At 45.8% G+C, this 18308-nt stretch overlaps 1 long non-coding RNA gene across 2 annotated transcripts in view; it reads left to right on the top strand.

Annotated features, from left to right (window-relative positions):
* The window catches only part of LOC128083255 (uncharacterized), a 43813-nt gene extending 26381 nt beyond the window's left edge, over positions 1-17432 (top strand). For both annotated transcript variants that reach the window (XR_008207998.1, XR_008207999.1), the window contains exons 3-4: positions 16488-16576; positions 17236-17432. This is a non-coding gene — a long non-coding RNA (uncharacterized LOC128083255). The remainder of the gene's footprint in view (positions 1-16487; positions 16577-17235) is intronic.
* Positions 17433-18308: the final 876 nt, after the last annotated feature.

Raw genomic sequence — 18308 nt, 5'->3', positions numbered from 1 at the left:
AGACTGCAGCTGATGCTGTTATTCAACTCGGTAACTGAGTCTTTGAGGAATTATTCTGCATTATTTCCTTCTCTTGTATCGCATGGCAGGAAGCGCCACAGGATAATTACTCGCATTAAGAATGCTTCCTTTGGTCTGTTTGGAACATTTCACGTTTCATCTTCCTGGGTGCCCTGTGTCTGACAAGCATCCCACAGACAGCAGAGCAATTTGGGGGTGACAGAGGAGGGAGAGCTCCAGGAAGTGCTGGCACAGCCCTAAAATGCAGCTGGTACCAGGGCAAAGTGCATGGGCTGGGGCAGGAGGATGCCCTCTGCTCTACTGCCAGATTTCTGACTTCCTTACGTTGTACTGAAATTTTCTAAAACAAGACACACTTTTTCCCACTTTTTTTGAAGAAGAACATTGGGGTTTTTTTGGTTAGTTTTGTTTTTTAACAAAGTGAACTAGGAAACAAGCTCTCAGGGAGAAAAACTGCAGAATGAATTTTTGTTTGTTTGTTTGTTTGCTTTACTTTCTTAAAATATACTTTTTTCTTTCTTCTTCCTGGGGATGCACCCATCACTCATCATGATTTTTTGTTCTACTGAAGTCAAAATCCACTCCTACCCATCCAACCAGGGCAGAGGAGCACCAGGGCACCGTTTGTGTGGTTGAGCAGCACGCAGCAGCACTGCAAATCCTGCATTAATTCAGCACGGGCCTGCTCATCCCTAGGGCAAATTCTTGAATAAAAACAAGCAGTAAGTTAAACCGAGTGCAAACTCTAGCAAGTAGGATAAGCTGTAATATCCCTTTTTTGATAGAAGCATCATTTTTCCAGCCACATGGTCATGGTTATGGCCATGGTCATGGTCAAGGGTCTGTTTTACATGGAAACTGCTGACGTTGTTTGCTTACTCCTTTATCCACTTGGCCTTTTTGCAGATATTATTGCATTAGTTAGAACAGACCAGTGAAATGACCCAAGCCCTTAATGAAGACCTTGGCTTTTCTGTAACCCTCCCGAGAAACTTTTTATTAGCAGAACCGGTGCTTCTGGCTGCACACAGAAGGAATGATGCCAGACCTGGGGAGTACGTACCAACACCGACAGCTCACAAACAGCCAGAACAGATCTCTGTGCCTGCAAATGTTGTGCACCTGGGAGATCTTTCTATAGAAATAATTGGAATTGCATAGTTTCCTGAACAACTGTATCTCTGGGTTTCTTTATGCAACAATAACGGGGGTCCAGTGACACTCAAGGATAGGGAAACTCCTTTTAATTCTTCCCTCCTTCTGTTCTGTGCTTCTGTTAGAAAATGGTTTGGTTTACCTGCTGCCATGAGAAATACATGAGATGGAGTGGGCAGCTGATTCGCAGGAGAAAATGATACCCAGGCCCTGGTGCATTTCTGTGCTCTTACCCCCAGCATCCTTCCCATGTTCTCTTTGCTGTTACATATCCCATATGATATCCCTGTGTAATATACATCCCCTGATAATATGAATGAAGCTCCCTATTTTTGAACTTCAAGAATACTGGAGAATATTTCTTCCCTTCCTTTTGATATCACTTGGAAACAAACGTTTTAGCAAACCTATGGAAGAGAAATCTTGAAATAACTAAAATAAATGGAACTGAAGCACACAGCACTCTAATGCTTATTTTTCCCTTCCTTTTTCTCATCCTCCACACGGCAGTAGTTCCAGTGGGAAACAGGTGGGAAAAAAAAATTACTTTTTGTTGCTTTCATTTCTAATTATTACTTATATTGTCTAACGGCTGTGGAATGCTTTGTCTTTGAACCAGTGTGTCAAAATAGGTCAAATGAAAGTAATTCCTCCCCTTTCTTCATCCAGCATAGCAATTGCTCTCTTTGATTTATATATCATGGGCAGATTGCTGAGGCTTTGCTCCTGCAGGAGACGGTGAATGGGCGACGTGGGTCTGTGTTGTGTGGGGCCATTGACTGTGTGCCCCATTTACACAGCACTGTGTTACATGATGTGAAACCAAAAAATGGCGGCACTGGGGTTGGGCTTGGGGAACAGACCAGGTGTGAACCTGAAACACCATCAGAATTGGTACAAATCTCATCAGTGAAAGTGCAGGGCACTTCCTGTGCCTGGTGATGGAACTGAAACACCTGCACATTGGCCTCTGTAGTCTGTTTTATTTGCATTCATGCCTGCGATCTTGCTTCAGATGACAAAAAGCCAAAGTGGTCTTGAATTGAACCTTGCTTAGATCTCATTTAGTGACAGGTGTCTGGATTGAGGCAGTGAAAAAGCTGAAGCATTGGAGTAAGCGGAAGTATTGGGGTGAGCAGAAGACAGAGGTTCATCCATCAGCCAAGTATGCTCCTGCCCTGGCCATGAGCTACTCCCAGACCATGGGCTCTGAGCTATTTCTCCAAGATGCCCAGGGCTGTTTCTGCCATAAACTCGCTTTTCCTTTCCCACTCCAGCCCCAGTGTGTGGTCAGCAGGCCCAAGACGTGCCCACCCTCTGTTCCTCCACACTGCCCTCCACGGCCCCTCAGGAACCACTGACAGAGAGAGCTGGCCCCCAAGGCTTGAATTACAGTGAAGCCATGGATAGAAAATACACCATGAAATTTTATGGCTCCTGCGAAGGGGCTGCCATCTGCTTTTTCTTTTTTCGCCCTCTTTTCTTTCTTTCTTTCTTTCTTTTTTTTTTTCTTTTTTTCTTTTTTTTAATAGCCATTCCACAGTCTATGAAACCATTACTGTCTGCTCCCCCACTTCCCTGGGGTCTGTGTCCATTTCAGAACACAACACTTTGGATTTCAAAGCAGCCCTTGGGAGTGCACCGGCTCATTCGCGCTTTATAGGGTTTTGCTGATTCCCCCTTCTACAAATTGAAACCTATTCGTTCCCATACATAGGTACATACCTCTCTCAACCCCTTGGCCCTTCTCCTCCAGCTTACTCTTTTTTTTTTTTCACAAGAAACTGCAAAATCTGTGTCTGACTGTGTCTTGCTGGTCCTGTGCAGAGGGATGGTGTGAACCTGCAGCTTGAGTGCTACATGTTGGGCTGCTTTCCGAGAACAGGCCTCCAGCTATGGGGGGTGAAGGCTGCAGGTACATTCTGAGGGCTGGAGCTGCTCTGTATGGTGAAGTATAAGCACTTTCCATCTGAGGACATTGCTAGCCCTAAGTACTCTGCCTCCTCGTGCTACCACTGCATCTCCTGGCTGCTGCTGCATGAGCAGGGAACTGGATTCCACTTGTTTCTGGCAATTGCTTTTGCACATGTTGTGAGGCTGTTTGTTGTGACGGATGGCTTTGCCTTTCCTTTGTCTTTGGGAAGGTTTCATGTCTCCCTCCCTTGTGCCTCTCGGAGGTGGAACAAAGCCCCTCCAGCTGCAGCAGGTGGGCTGAGGGCAGAGCACGCCTGTGTGGCTCCATCCCATGGCTGATCCATCCCTAAAATCATAGGAAATGCATCCCTACAACTTCAGAATCTGTTGAATGGGAATTGCAGGTGCCAGGGGTGTGATTTTGCCAGAATAATGCTTTCGTGGCCCCCAGCCATTTTCTCCAAAGCACCCATTTTTCTCAAGGTGATGTTGTGATCCCAATCTGGGAAAGTCCCAGTGAGGGTCCGATGCAAGCAGCATCACCAGCATCTTTGTAGCACAGTCCTGATGGCCTCACTATGTTCTGCTCTCAATGAGCAGATAGCTCCAGTCATTTAGAGATGCTGTGTGACTGCTTAGGGCATGGTAGGGAGGAGGAGAGCTCGTGTGCTCAGCCAGCCAGATCAAAATGCTGCATTTAATCTCCAAGCTGTGCAAACAGGGCTCCGTGCTGCACACTCAGCTTCTCTGCGGCTCCTCTTTTCTGTTTGCAATTCTGTGTGTGCGCAGGGCCGGCGGAGCTGCGTAACCACTAGAGGGAGATGATAATGACTTAATATCTGTAATTCCCATGTTATCGGCAAGAAATAGCAATTAGCCGTGCAGCTGCGTGGCTGTGATGAGGCTAAAGTCATTCTCAGGGTCCTCATTTTTATGAGCTTTAAAAAAAATTATTATAAATATAAATCATGCAGCCTCACCACAGTGCCCTGCGCTTAAAGCTCGAGCACAAAACTTGGTTAACGCCTCCGCTGAGACTAAATGGGAGTTGTTCATGCTGTCCTCTGGAAAGTTATGTGACACATAGGACCAATTTCGTGTTCTTCAGCTCTTCTACATGGGGGAAAAGCAGGGTTGGGGGCAGCTGTAGTCTCACTGAGATGCCTGTATTTCCCTATTCCTATTCCATCCAGAATTCAGGGTTGTCTTTAAGGGAAGAGCCAGGCTGTGATACCAGTGGTCAACTGGTAATTAGAAAATGGAAATGGAAAGGATAGCTGCTTCCTGCCCCAAACGTGTGTCTTCCTTGGAAATGCACACAAACCTGGATTTTAAATAAGTTTATTTGATTAAAAGACAGAAAATCCTTGTTTCCAATGAGTTTCTCTCAACCACTATTTCTCCCTTTTCCTTTCCCATGCTCCTCCCATGACTTAAGGAGAAAGAAAGGACATCTGAAAGTGTGTACGTGTGTAGGAAACATTCTTGAAAACCCAGACTGAGTCCCTCGGTTTGAAACAATGCAAGAATTTTCATTACTAGCATTAAAACAACCCAAACCCTGAACAAACCGAAACCTCATGTGCAAACTGTCAGATTCTTTCAGAAGCTATTTTGCACTTGAAAGCACTTACTCAGAGAAAGCATTTTGCCCAGCTTTATTATGAACACAAAAGCTGCACCTAATTGGTTTATATGTTGACAGGCATCTTATTGCTGAGGATAACTATGTGTGTGCCTTAGCTCAGCATTGAGCATGAGGGAACCACTGCTCTAGCAGTGAGAGATGCTGGGAGAGGAAGCAGCAGATCTAGTGGCTTTTTGGTCCCCAGCTCGTGAAGACTAATTACTTTGGGAGGGGCCACGTTGTTAATAGCACTGCCAGTGGTGGCACAGCAAAGTGAGTGAGAAATGTGTTGGTGCTAAATGTTACTGTGTTGCACAGCCATGCTTCTCAGGATGTGTTTGCACAATTCCTGCTGCATGTTTAATATGTGCAGGAAATCAGAGGAGCTTGAGGCCAGTGCAAATATAATTAATATCTGTTTAGTATCTTCATCGTTGATCTGGATAAGGGAATTGAGAGCAGCCACAGTAAGTTTACAGATGACACCAAGATGGAGGGAAGTGTTGATGGGAAGGCCCTACAGAGGGATCTGATTGCTGGGCTGAGGCCAATAGGATGAAGATCAAAAAGACCAAGTGCTAAATCCATGTTGGTCATAACAGCCCCAGGCATTGCTGCAGGCTTGAGGCAGTGGCTGGAAGACTGCGTGGAAGAAATGGACCAGGTAGTGTTGGTCAACACTAGGCTGAATATGGGCCAACAGAGTGCCCAGTGGCCAAGAAGGCCAATGGCATCCTGCGTCGTATCAGAAATAACACAGTCAGCAGAGCAGGAGGTGAGTGTCCCTCTGCACTCAGCTTCGGTGTGGCCACACATCAGTGCTGTCTTTGGGTATGGACCCCTCACTACAAGGAAGACATGGAGGCCATGGAGCACATCCAGAGAAAGGTGATAGAGCAGTGAGGGCTCTGGAGCACAAGCGTTATGGACAGTGGCTGAGGAACCTGGGATGGGTCAGCCTGGAGGAAAGGAGACCCAGAGGAGACCTTATTACTCTCTACAGCTCCCTGATAGGAGGTCGCAGCGAGGTGGGGGTTGGCCTCTTCTCCCAGCTAACAGCCATAGGGCAAGAGGGAGTTGCACCACAGGAGGTTTGGATAGGATACTAGGGAATAATTCTCCTTAGAAAGTGTGGTCGTGCAGTGGCACAGCTGCCCAGGGAGGTGATGGAATCACTGTCCCCGGAGGTGTTCGAGAACCATGGAGATGTGGCACTGACATGGTCAGTTGGCATGATGGGGACGGGTTGGGGTTGGACTGGATGACCTAAGAGATTTTTTTCAACCTTAATGACTTTATGGTTCTAAATGTTGGAGTGACTGATACTTTAGGGGCCTCCTTGCTCTGGGAGTTTGCTCCAAACCAACCCCCAGCATAGGAATACCTCAAGGGTAAGAAAGAAAAAGCTATGGTTAAATGCAAGTCTTACTGGCAGAAAAAAATTATTTTCCTCTATCTCAAGCTCAAAATGATGCAAAAAAAAGAAGGAATTTGGAGAATGTGTTTGCTGTCCTTGCTTTGGTGGCGTGATGAGCATCCAGCACTCATGGAGGGCTGGGGGCAGCTCAGGGACCTGCAGGGACTGGCACCAGAACCACCGAGCCAGGGGACACCCTGAGCTGAGCTCTGCTGCCTGTGAGGCTGAAATCACCAGAGGGCTGTTCCCACCCTGAGAGCTCAGCCAAAATGCAAAGATGGAAGGGGCCCTCATTTTGCACAAGGAAACTTCTCCCATCTGCTAATGTGGGAGAGGGGAATGTCTCCTAGGGCAGCGAGGGAGGATGTCTGCAAAACAAAACAAAACTGGATTTGTTTAGAAAGGGCTGGAACATGTCACAAGATGTAACAGTATTTACAGCTGTGCTGCTCTCGTCTTCCCAAGAGCAGTGGCAAGAGGCAGAAATGTTAAACTTGTCTTTGCATGGCTGACTTTGCTGTGTTTGTAAATGAGAGGAATCAGTAGAAATCTTGCCTGGAGTTTTGTCCGTGCAGCCCAAAACCCAAGGAAATGTGGCTGGGCATCAGGGGGCTGTCAGAGCACATGGCTCTGTGTGCATCTCGGTGGGAATTGGCCCTGCCCAGCTCCAAAGTTGTCCAGAGGAGCTGTGGGCTGCTAGGCTGCCTGCAATACAGAGATGCAAAAAAAAAAAAAGCCAAATAAATCTTTTATTTGTAAAATGCATACATATTTGCTGGCATATGCTCAGCTACGCAGTGGAGGTGGTGTGCTAATTATTATCATTTAGCCCTGGAGCAGGTCCACTTCAAGTCACACACTTCTGAGCACAAGCAAGTAGGGCCTGGCAAAGCGCTTGCACTCATTAAAGCAATGCATTTCCACACCAGGCAGTTGTCAGTGGTGCTGCGAATGCCATGTGGTGTTCCCAAGGCTGTGGCATCTTTCACAGTCAGTCAGACATGGCCTTGATACAGCCAGCAGCAAGGCTTGCCAAGGATTTCTGTGCTGAAGGTCTTTTTGGAGAAAACACGCTCCTTGCAAGATCTGAACACTGATTAAAAAGCAAGAGAGCCTCCAGTGCCGTAGGAGACCCATGGTATGAAGATCCTGCTGTCACCAGCAGGACTTCTCACCCAATACTAACCTCAAGGAGTGAAACAAGAGGATGTTGAAAATTTTTAATTTTAGGTGTTGAAGTTCAGCTATTTCCTGCGCCGTACATTTGTGTGACACATCCATGACATAATCAAAACTTCTGGAAACTCTTATATAATTAACCCCCACCATTCCCAATGCCATAGGAACTGGAAAGCTGTCTTGAGCAGCGGGTGGGACGTGACGTTAATGTATCCATGTACAAAATCCTTGCTTGTGAAGGTGAGGGGTTGTGTGATCTTCAGCCTGGTCATGCTGCCCTGTGCCAAGGCTCTGTCTGTAGGGCTGAGGCCTTGCCTGGCAGTCTGTGACAATACAAGGTCTTTGTGCAGATGAGTGTTTCTTCTTTGCTCATTCCCACTGATGGAACATTTGCTGCAATTCTTGCCTAAGCGCATGCCTATCTGTGCCCTCCAATTACCCTGCTAATTAGAGCCACGGTATCTGTTTAGATTATTAATGAAGCCAAAAGACTTTTTAAGTGAAGATTAGATACAGCTGGAAAGACATTTGAGGGGTTTGGAGAGCACTGGAATTTTGACCATGGTTTCCGTTTTGCTGTGCTGAGTGATGGAGTTGTTCATTTGGATATGGGCGGCACTGGGGCCCTGCCTGGTTCATCGTCCCCAAAAACCTGCTTTTGCAGAAACAGATAAAACCTGCTTTTTGCAGAATCTGATTAAAAAAATAAATTACTGCAGCTAAAAGTTCCCACCAGATCCCCCGTGTGAGCAGTTCTGGGAGGAGCAGTGGGACGAGCTTCAGCTGCACTCATGGTGCACTCCAGTCACCCTCACTTCTGATCAGTGGTTGCTCTACAGTGCTCAACTCCGCTCACTTCATGTTTTCTTTCAGGGAAAATTGTTGTAAGCTTTAAGCATCCTGTGCTGCAGTCTCCTCCTTGGCCCGAAGAGAGCCTGCCTCTTCTTTTCTGGGAGATCAGGGCATCAAGGTTATGTCTTTTGTGATGTCCTGGGCATGTTTGACACCTGTGCTTTGTCCTTGTCACCTTGTGCTTGTGATAAGTGCAGGTGCCCATAGCTCAGACCCTGCACCAAACTCAATCACAGCCCCTAGCATTTCCCTCCATCACAGTGATCCCACTGCTCTATGTTGTGGCTGAGGGTTGTCTCCAGGGCTCTTATTGGAAGCGAAAGGCCAGATGGGCTCTGCCCACCCCACAGGACTGACCGGCATCTGGGGACAGTGCTGGAGTGGCAGGAGGGAGAGGGCAGCCCTCAGCTGGGTGCTGCTGGAGCATGGTCTGGGTGCAGATGTATGAGCACAGCGTGGGTCATCTCTTGAGGCAGCATCAGTAGCCCAGCTGCAATCTGTCCCATAAATACAGAACAGGAGTAGTAGGGGAGAGGACTTGTGTGCCCTCAGAGGCACGTTTAGCATGATGTCTGTGGCTTTCAGACTGCAGAGTCCATCCTTGAATGCAGTGGCAAAGGAAAATGCAGCGAAGGATGGGAAGTTTCAATCCAGCCTTGGTGATTTGTTTTAATAATAAAAAAAATACCTCTTATCAAGCAGGCAACACATTTTCTCCCCAAACTTTCGTTTTGCAACTACAATGAAGATGTCCTGTTAAAAGATTTTGCTGTTTTCTTTTCCTTTCTCTGCTTAAAATTGCAGTATTCTGGGAAGCTGCTGCAGCATTTGCCCCAAAGAGCACCAGATCTGGGCAAGGTTTGGAGGGTGCCAAGTCCCCAGAGGATGTGATACTGCTGTGCTCAGCTCTGAAGAGAAGTCCTGCCTCTGTTATTCATCCTTTACTGTTCTTAGGCAAGATATTTCTATTCTTATGGTTAAAAATAGAGCAGTTTTAATGGGGAGCTGGATTAGGAGAGCAGAACTACTGATAGAAATGGGCTTTTGGTCTAGCAAAGCATCTGTGTTGTGTCTATTGACATGTTGATAGAGAAGTTTCTGATCAACCTTGAGACATGACAGAAAACAAGACTTGCTGGTAGAGATCAGGGCATGCCCTGTGTGTGACTAACAAGTTTCCTCCTCTTTGAGCCCTCCCAAGTGCCCAACAGCTTCACCTTGACTTCTTGTTGAGTTTGGAAATCCGTGCCCTGAACCTTTCTATCAAGGCTGACATTCCCTGGATTGTTGTGCACTGGGCAAGAGCTGCATGGGCCAGCATGATGGCCAAAACACTGATAAAACCCCCCATTTCCCCAGCTTCCTTCTTGTTTATCTCACCTCTGAGCTATCTGTTACCCTTCTAGTCAAAACTAGGAAGGTTTTCTCCCAAAACACCACAAGCTGTTCTAGCAAACATGGCCTTTTAGAAGTGTGTTTTCAAGCAAGCAAAAGCTGTACCTCAGAAACATTCACACTGATATCTTTTCCCAGTAAAAATCCTGGTTTTAAATTGAAATAAGTATTGGTAAAAGGTCATTAGCAGCAAGCTGAGAGATAGAAAGCCCAGTGTCAGAGAGCCCCAGGATTTTTGTTTGGCAGCATCTCATCAAACCTGCTCTTTGCCCCAGCTTGCCACAGGCAGCATGTGCATGGACTTCAACCTGCACAGAATGTCCCGTGAGCACCGTTTCACTTCCTATTTTTAAAACTTGAAAATAGGGTTGATTTACAGGAAAGGTGCAGACATTTTAGCAGATATTTTGCCTTCAGGGAGGCCCCTAGCAAACACACAGTAGACCATGGACAAGGAGCAAAAGTTTCCATTCCCAGAGTTTTGGGGCGTTTTCTCTGCTCCATCCTAAAAGGAGTTTTGTTGGACTTAGGATTGGTTTGGGGGGTAAGTTGAGCAGATTTCTTTTCACTGACTTGTGCCATAAAGGTGTTTGTGTTCTTCTGCCTTCATTCCCTACTACCCAAACTCAAAGAAGGCTGCCTTTGGCACAAGCTCTGAGCTCATGTTCATTCCCCTGCATCCACAAACACCAGCTTTGCTCTGCTTCATCCACTCACTGTCTGGGGATATATATATACATATTATATTGATAGGATAAAACTCTTAACTCAGAGAATGGTGAGGCATTGGGATAGGCTATATAAAGAAGCTGTGGGTGCCCCATCTCTGGAGGTGCCCCAAGGATGGGGCTCTGGGCAGCCTGATGTGGTGGGGAGCAAACACCTCATGGCAGGATATTGGGGGTGGATGATGTTTAAGGTTCCTTCCCATCCTATGACTCTGCGATTCCATCAAATATCTCTGGCATGATCCTTTTTGCACCAAACAGAACCAAATCATGGAGATGCTGCATCCTGGTGTTGTGTGGGCAGGAGCCCTTGCTCATTGCTGTCACTTCTGTGCTGCAGCTCTGGGTGACCACAGTCAGATGGAAGTGTGGTGGAAACATGCACACGTGGCAAGTGCTGGGTTTGTTTACTCTGAGCTCAGCCCTCAGCTGCTCGTTCCTCCTGCTGAACAGGGTTTCCCTGTGATGCTACCCCAGTAATTAGGTCAATAAAATCAGAGGGCCTCGTGCAGCACTCCAGATGTCTTTTCCTTCTTTGTTTTTTTTCCTTCTTTTTTATTTTTTTTTTCAGTGCTGAATCCTTTCTTTACACTCTCCCCAGAAGCCTGGAAGAACACATAAACCTGGGTGTGTTTCACAAGCCCAGTCCCTTACCTAAACACCATTCAGCCACATATTACACATAGATCACCTCTGTGGTCAAGAAGGAATGTCTCTTTTCCAGCACTTGAGTGTCAGGGAGGAGGTGTGGGTTCAGGCTATGAACATGCAGTGGTGGGGAGGCTTGGGTATAATTCCTACTTGGGTGATTTGGATAGGAAAGCAATTTCTTGTGAACCCCTTAAGATGAAATTCTTCCCCTCTGGCTGCACCTTGGGGTCTGGATCTGAGAATGGTTTTCCCATCCCCAAGTGTTGGTTGTTTGTTTTTTTTTTGCTGTCCCTGGAGTTATTCCTGATTTATGCCGTGGTGTGAATATGAAATAATTACAGTTTGGGATAGAACCTCAGTATGAAACCTGACCTCTGGTGCTTCTCTAGATGCAATCCCTCAGTCTCTGAACCCCAGGTGCCTCTGGGTGCATGTTCTGCTAAGGAGAAAACCCCAAATCCCAGGGGCTGTCAGTGCTAGAGGTCAGGGATGGGAGCTGGATGATGCTGGTGGATGGGTGAGGATGTTAGAAAGCACATTATGAAAGCTTAACCTCACCAGTGAGAGGCAAAATGAATCAATGTCACCTTGAGTAAGTATGGAGATCAGCCTGGCAGCATTCCTGAGATAGCTGTGTGAAGATCTGACACAGTTATTCACGGGAGACTTAAAACAGAGACCAGGACCACGGGTGTAACCCAACCTCAGGAGCAGAGGGAACTTGAATGAGATCAAGGTCATCTCAGGAGCTGCAAAAGAGAAGGTCACATCTGGGTCAGATGTGCAGGGCATCTCAGTTTAATTCCTCCATCATGTCCTCATCTGTGGAAGCAACAGTCATTTCTCAGCACTCTGCCCTGCAGTCCCCTTGTCTGCAGAGATGTGCTGCTGGAAGGTGGGCATGGGAAGAGCAGGGTCTGCAGTGACTGGGAAAGGAGCTGTGTCTTGCTGTGCTTGGCACAGTGCAGATACCTACTTTGCAACCAGACCTTCACGGAGCTGTTGGACTGAAGAACAATTTCTATTTTAGCAAAGGGATAGGTAGGGTGCAAGGGCTGCTACCACCAAATGATTTTTAGGGAGCTGTGCTTTGAACTGTGGGCCTTTAAGGGTCAGGATTCACTTACCTGGCAGGTGCTGAGGAAAGCCCCAGATAAAAAATGACCACAGGGTCCAGTTGCTCCAGAATTGTTCAGATTTTGGATCTTTGTGTAACATTTTCTGCCAGGATGTGTCTGGAGGGGAGACACTGAGTGGGGTCCTGGTGCTGCTTGGGGCAGGAGAGCTTTGGGACATTGCCTCCACAAGGGCAGATGGTTAAGGCTGAGGGTTCAGTCCCAGTGGAAAGGTCTGAGAGATACCCCTTGCTCTGCTAATACAGTGAGGTCCTCTCAGCCCCACTAAGTGCTTCCAGAGTGCTTTGTTGCTCATGGATGCGAGGGGAACCCAGCCCTTTTCTAATTGTCACGTTTGAGGCTTGTGCAGGCAGAGATGTGTTCCATATGGAGACAGCAACCGAGCTGCCCAGCTTGGCACAGCCAGCCCATCGATGGGAAAATGATACATTTAATTGTATGGATGTCATAGTACTGGAGTCATTTTCTTAATCCTGGAATTGGAAATAAATACAGCAAATAACAAATATACAGTTGGCTGGGGATGATTCAGAGTATTCATTGTGAGGAGTTGGAGGGCAAACATATGGAGGAGGTTCTCATTTTCAGGCTGAACAGGACATATCTCAGCTCCTTGTAAATTCGTCGGGTTGGGCTTATGGAGATTTCAGCCAACTAAAAATTCAACCCCTTGTTATTAGATGGGATGCCGAGAGTCTGTTCGTACTCTCAAGGAAGTACTTTCTGACATTTGAAATTGGACTTTAACACCCAGGTATGATGTGAGCTGCCCCAGGCTGGAGCTTGTTTCTTTTTTTGGTCAGTGCTTCCCATCTGAGAGCCACTTCTTTCTGCTTTGCAGATTTCCCCTAGTGCTCTTCATGGCTGTGCTTGCTCCACCCATCCCCACACTCAGCTGTAGCCCCAATCTGCTGGGATTAATTGCTGGCAGGAGATTGGCAGAACAGTCTCACCATGGGTTGACGGAAACCAAGGTGGAAAAGTGGGATAGGAACACTGTTGTGCTTGCATACCATGAAGCATCACTTTGTGAAGGCACTGAGAAAAGTTTGGTCATGAGAACACGGCCATTAAACACAGCATTTTACATCTGACCGCCAGTACCCAGCATTTCTGTATATTTGTTGAAGGTTTCCTAGACAGACATGGGCTGTGGGGCTCGTGTCCAACATTTCTGGAGGCTGACATACACCCGGCACCACTGTGATACGCCTGTGGTAAGGCCAGTGCTTACCAAAAGTGTTGGAGCTACCACAAATGGATTGTTGGTTGGGTTTGCACATTCCTTGCTTTTCCTCAGCCTGGCTGGAGATGTTACACATCTGCTCCAATCAGGAATTCTGGAAAACCAGAAATACAGGTAAACATCACCCCCCCACCCCCTTCCCCACACATCCATATAAACCTGGACAAATCAGCCTTCCCCAGGTGTTACTTCTGCCAGCCAAAGATGTAGAATTCCCAGTGAAAACCGAGGGTGGTTATCTGTAGCCCACAAGTAATTTCAGCTCAGTTTCTAACAATGATTTGAGCTCTGGATTGTAAAGTTTAACTTCACTTCCAGGCTGTTTATTACACTAAATACTCCCGATATCTGTATCTACCTCCTACCCCAGTTTTCTCAGTCCTGAGACAATCAATAACCATGGCTCTTGCCAGCAGTGATAATAGAAATAGCTCTCTCCGACTTAAGGCTGATTACTCTCAGGTCACTCCAAAGCACCTCTCTCCCAGAAGCAGATTTGGAGCTTACCAAGCTTACATCCTTTGGGAGGGATGTTAACCACACACCTCAGCCTGTGCTGCTATCTCCATGAGCTGCACTCATCGTTAATCGTATCGAGCTGCAGAGCTCACCAATTTGTGGCCAGGCAAAGATGCTCTGCGTGTGCAGGCAGATGTGCTGGGAGTAATTTTCTCCTGTTTGTCCCACTCTACGAGGGCCCATGGCTTCAGACAATAATATCGGTGACCCATCTGCTCTTCTCCTGTTCACCACTTTGTATTTATCCACTTTGTATTCTGCTCCAGATGTTTGGGGATGTTCCCTGGGAATAAGTGAATGACATTACTCTTATTCCTTCCCTTCCGAATGTCTTCCCACTTGGTACAGACTCTACTTAATATTTCATTCTGCATTTTCATAGTTGGGCACTTATGCACATTAATTATTCAAGAGGCACATTGCTTGAAGTAAACGTATAGATAAAGGCGGCTGCTGGTGTTTTCTAAGGAAGGTGGTCACTAATCAGGATCCACTGTTACAACTTTCAAATAAAAATCTCACAGGCTCCTTTTCTGTTCTACATTTTCAAAAGTCCATTTTCTTACTTGGTGCAGGATGGCACCTCCAGGTGTATCAGTGCTGATCAAACGTTCTCACTCCCATCCCTAAGAAAGTAGGGCTGAGACACTGCAGAAGTCTCTCCTCTCCATGCTAAATCCAGCACTGTGGTAATATTCCCATGCTTACAAAGGCTGCTACATCTGTCCAGCAGGAAAGGCTGGCTTTTTAGCCTCATTTCTATTAATCTGTGGCAATTCCGTAGCGCTGTGTGTGTCACGTACCATGGTAAGATAGTTTTGCTTTGAAGAATAGCAACTTCACTTCCTCTTCATAATTGACATTACTCAGATCTTTGAGAGACACAACCCTGGTAAAGTCCTGGTAAACCTGCCTCCTCTCCAAACTCAGCCTCCTCTCCTCTGTTCTCCAGCCACCTGCCCAGCCTGCCTCACTTAAACACATTACTTTGCACCTTACTGCTGGGAGGAACGTGCATCTTTTGGGTGGGAATCTGGGCAGCTCCAGGTGACGGGAGGAGGCACCTCAGTTTCTTTCCTGGAATACCAACTTCACCACAAGCTGTCAACCTCCATTCATCAGTCCCAGCAGGGTCGAGCAGGGTGGATTTGCTCGTGGGTGGAGCTGAGAGAAAGTAATGAGCTCCTCTTAATGAAGAGAGTGATTTGGTTTGCTGTGTCTGGCAGACTGTTTTCATCTTTTGTACTTCTGGTAGTTGGCATCCTGGGCAAGACTAAGGGACTTCAGTTTGGGAGTGGTAGGCATGCACTCAATTTGCTGCCTACCACTGGCAGAGGATCAAGGCTGGAATTTTCATTACTCTTGCTTTGCTTGCCAGAAAGAAGTACTTTGATTTAATTCTGGTGGCTTCTTGTTCAATGCCAAACTTGGAACGTGATGCTCTGATGTCTTCCAGCTTCTTAAAGTAACCACAATGTCCCGCTGAGGAAATATATATTTATACAACAGAGGAATTGTATTTAAGTATGGAGTCTTTTTATTAACAGCAATTGCATGCTAAGCTCTAGGTGGATCCTATGCTTTGGAACATCAGACTGGCTCCTGTAATAAATCCTATGTACCAAGCTCCGATCACATCAGATATTTGTGATTCCCCAGTAACTATTCTTAGAAGGCTCATCCTGTTAAAATACAGCCACCATGTCTCTTATCCCTGAAAGAGGATAAGGGATGCTGGGAGAGCTGATCAGATGCTTTCTGGCATAGACGTCCCGTAAGATGGAAGATTGTGCTTTTTGACAAAATGGTATTTTTCTAGAGAAAGCATCTGCTCTCCTTACAATGTCATTTTCTTGCCAGAAGAATACCTCAAAACCAAATTGTATTATTTTTTGGACAAAAATTCAAAAGCTCTGGGGTTTTGGCAAAAGAGTTTAAGAATTCAACAGAAAAAAAAAAAAAAAAAAAAAAAAAAAAAAAAAAAAAAAAGTTTTTGTTTTCCAAAAACCGAGAAGCTCAAACATTCTTTCCCTTTTTAATTCTGTTTAAGAATTAAGGAAAAATATTTTGTGACCATATTTTCCCTCTGAGGGAGGAGACCCTGTTTGCAACGCTCTCTAGATGCTAGCAGAAAATGAGTGTCAGTGGGTATTAAACTAAAGCAAAGTTCTTTAGCATCACTGAGTTTTCTTGGAGGCTAGATATTTTCTGTTTCCCATTGCATTACACGAGCAGCCGGTGTCTCAGTGTTGTTGGCAGAGGAATGAATTGACCCTTACACCAACAGCGCTGTGTTGGGTGTGATGCGCTGGAGGGAGCATGGAAGAGCAGACCAAGTGAAATGGAGCCAAAACTTGGAGATAGGGGACATCAGAAGGGTACATATTTACAACAGGACTGAGGAGACAGGTCCTCGGACTGTTGGTATTCTGCTCTGGGAAGTGTGAGGACACAGGGGCCTCTGGGCAGCCTGGTCTGGTGGTTGGTGATCCTGCACATAGCAGGGGGGTTGAAACCAGCTGATCATTATGGTCCTTTTCAACTCAGGCCATTCTATGATTCTATGATTTTATGATATTGTACTCTTGCTATAAGCTTTGCTTTCCTTGCAGCTCTTTCTCAGACAGCCTGTTTTGGTCCGATACAGGAGGAACAGATGAAACACAAGGCAGAAAGAGAATCTGAAAATGTTTGAGGCCACGAGAAGTTTCATTTTAGACAGGACTCACACATCTGGTATGTGCACTGTCTTTTCCATTCATTTTGTACGGACTGTCATACTCTACAGCAATATTAATGTATTAATATATTCATAGAATGTCAACATTTATATATAATGCAATTAGTGCTTTAATACAAAAGTCAAAATGAAATGAATCAACATGACATTTGAAACAAAATCTTTTGACACTGTTGAAATGAAATAGCCTTATGGAAGAGTTTTTACCCATCCTGCTCCCCCTTCCTCTCCTGCTCGGTTTTCAGACGTTCCGTTCCAGATGTGGTGGTCAGACTCCATTTGGGCCAATGGAGATATTTGAAAAGGGAGACAGCCTAACACTGACCACTTTTATATCACTTTCCTTAGAGAAGCACACATAGGTCTCCCTTGAACTTTGTCTCAAATTACTAGAACAATAGGTCAGAAATGAGGAGCGCTCATGTTTCTGTGCTTTTGGCTGTTGAAGAATGGCTAGCCCATAGCTCAGATTGGAGAGCAGGTGATAAATGCTGATCCAGAAAGCTCAAATACAATCTTATGCATTATTTCCTTCCTTTCCTGAGCCCTCACCCCTATTTTCTCCCCCAGAACTCCATATGTAATTTTTTGTTGTTATTTTCTGTGTGTTGGTATAGCAGTATCTTCCATTCACCATGACATCTCATCTCTGAAGTCTACAGGTCCATCCTGAAATACATCTCTCCCCTCTCCATGGAACAGCCTCGCACTTTTGATGTTTCAGCAGCTAGAAAATCACAAGCCCTAGGCAACCATTTAGCCAAGCTCTGGCCTTCCTTTCTTTTTCCTTTTTCTCTATTTGGAGCATGACCTGAGGTTTGTATTCATTTGTTCAGGTTAATAAAAATTTCATGCTGCACAAAAGTTACTTTATTTTGCAAATGGTTCTTTCTGGGAAATTCCAAACAGGAAATTATAAAAATTTTTTTTTTAATTCCTTTTTAAGAAACTTGCATGGGATAAATTACCATATAGTCTTGCTGGGCAGGAGTCTAAGGAACGCAAAAGAGGATTTAAAGAACAACGTTTAATAGAAAGTAATATACGTATATTTTATACATATGTTTATGTACACATGTATTTATCAGGACTCCAGCCCTCTCCAAGTGCACCACCACAAGTGTCAGTGGGAATTAACCCAGAAGTGCCATGGAGCACAGGAGGGACTCCAGACCTGACAATTATTTTTGCTGACCATCCCATAACTTCAAGCATTCTTCAGATCCCCCTTGCTTATCTGGGGATCTGGGGACTGTCACCTTATTTGGGATGTACCACAAAAGATTTGGGGTTATTGCATTTCTGCAGAAGGGCCAATAGCTGCTACTTGACAGGGTCAATGGGGTCTAACAGCACACTTGAAATCAAGAGCATTTCTCTTAACACTATCTGCTCCATTTAGGCCCTGTTGAACTAATTCCCACCCTGTCTCACTGCAGCTGCACCCACCCTTGAAGGACTGTTCCATCATGTCCAGCACTTGATGAAAGATGTGCAGAGCCTCACCTGTGGAACATGAGATTCAGGCACTTGGCTTCTGGGGCTGAGCTGCTCTGATCTGCTGGTGTTATCTTGTGTATCCTCTGGTCCTGTACACAGTGGAGGAAATTCAAGTACATGTAGGTACTCTGGTGCGTTCAAAAAACCTTTGATTTAATCCTTAACACAGCAATCATTACCTCCAGCCACATTCTCATGAACATGCTCTCTTTTCTCTGGATGGGAACT

Source organism: Tympanuchus pallidicinctus, unplaced genomic scaffold (assembly GCF_026119805.1).
Source record: "Tympanuchus pallidicinctus isolate F22 unplaced genomic scaffold, pur_lepc_1.0 scaffold23, whole genome shotgun sequence".
NCBI classification, from domain to species: Eukaryota; Metazoa; Chordata; class Aves; order Galliformes; family Phasianidae; genus Tympanuchus; species Tympanuchus pallidicinctus.
The sequence above is the reverse complement of the archived record's forward strand: the minus strand, read 5'-3'. Positions and strand labels throughout refer to the sequence as shown.